The sequence below is a fragment of the Triticum dicoccoides genome, chromosome 6A, assembly GCF_002162155.2.
Source record: "Triticum dicoccoides isolate Atlit2015 ecotype Zavitan chromosome 6A, WEW_v2.0, whole genome shotgun sequence".
In the NCBI taxonomy this organism is placed as follows: Eukaryota; Viridiplantae; Streptophyta; class Magnoliopsida; order Poales; family Poaceae; genus Triticum; species Triticum dicoccoides.
The window spans coordinates 25,922,612-25,924,296 of record NC_041390.1 but is presented as its reverse complement, the minus strand read 5'-3'; positions in this window follow the sequence as shown (position 1 = coordinate 25,924,296).

Sequence of the window (1,685 nt, the reverse complement as noted above, 5' to 3'; positions counted from 1 at the left end):
AGGTCAACATGCATATCTTAAATGCTGGCGTTACCATAAGCTCCACTAAGCTTTTAATTCAAGCGTTACCCCAATGTAATTAGTATAGCAATAGAAACAGTCGGTCATTACTTATAACATTAACTAGCTAGTTGTTGTAGCTTTAGTCATGTCACGCACTATATAAGGCATGGCTAGGACACGGAGCCACATCATTTGTAATCCTATATACGCAAGTGCAAAAAGGCACAACTAAAATGTAGGCCCGATAAGGGCAGGGCCTAGCACGACAACACCAGGGGTTGTAAGCCAGTCGATGTGTGTGGGGGGGGAGGGGGTTCTAAGTCTGGGGTGGAGGCGCTAGTCGGATCCAACGGCAGGTCAACATGCGCATCTTAAATGTGGGCGTTACCATGATCTCCACTAATCTGTTAATTCAAGCGTTAGCCTAATGTAATTAGTATAGCAATAGAAAGAGTCGATCATTACTTGTAGCAGTAATTAGCTGGCTGATGTAGCCTTTAGTCATACCACACACTATATAAGGCATGTCTAGGACGCAGGGCCACATCATTTGTAATCCTATATACGCAAGTGCAAAAAGGCACAAACAAACGTAGGCCTGATAAGTATAGTGCCCAGCGCGGCAGCACTAGAGGTCACAAAGACAGTCGATGTGTGTGTGTCGGGGGTGGAGGCGCTAGTCGGATCCAACGACAGGTCAGCATGCATATCTTAAATGCGGGCGTTACCATGAGCTCCACTAAGCTTTTAATTCAAGCATTAGCCCATTGTAATTGGTACAACAATAGAAACAGTCGGTCATTAGTTGTGACATTAATTAGCTAGTTGTTGTAGCTTTAGTCATGTCACGCACTATATAAGGCATGGCTAGGACACAGGGCCACATCATTTGTAATCCTATATACGCAAGTGCAAAAAGGCACAACTAAAATGTAGGCCCGATAAGGGCAAGGCCTAGCACGACAACACCAGGGGTCGTAAGCCAGTCGATGTTTGTGTGTGTGTGGGGGAGGGGAGGGGGTTCTAAGTCGGGGGTGGAGGCGCTAGTCGGATCCAACGATAGGTCAACATGCGCATCTTAAATGTGGGTGTTACCATGATCTCCACTAAGCTATTAATTCAAGCGTTAGCCTAATGTAATTAGTATAGCAATAGAAAGAGTCAGTCATTACTTGTAGCAGTAATTAGTTGGCTGATGTAGCCTTTAGTCATGCCACACACTATATAAGGCATGTCTAGGACGCAGGGCCACATCATTTATAATCCTATATACGCAAGTGCAAAAAGGCACAAATGAACGTAGGCCTGATAAGTACAGGGTCCAGCGCGGCAGCACTAGAGGTCACAAAGACAGTCGATGAGTGTGTGTGTCGGGGGTGGAGGAGCTAGTCGGATCCAACGACAGGTCAATATGCATATCTTAAATGCAGGCGTTACCATGAGCTCCACTAAGCTTTTAATTCAAGCGTCCCCCAATGTAGTAATTAGTACATCGATAGAAACCGTCGGTCATTAGTTGTGACATTAATTAGTTGGCTGCTCGTAGCCTTTAGTCATATCATGCAATATATAAGGCATGGCCAGGGCACGGGGCCACATCATTTGTAATCCTATATACGCAATTGCAAAAAGGCACAACGTAGGCCCGATAAGGACAGGGCCTAGCGCGACAGCACTAGAGG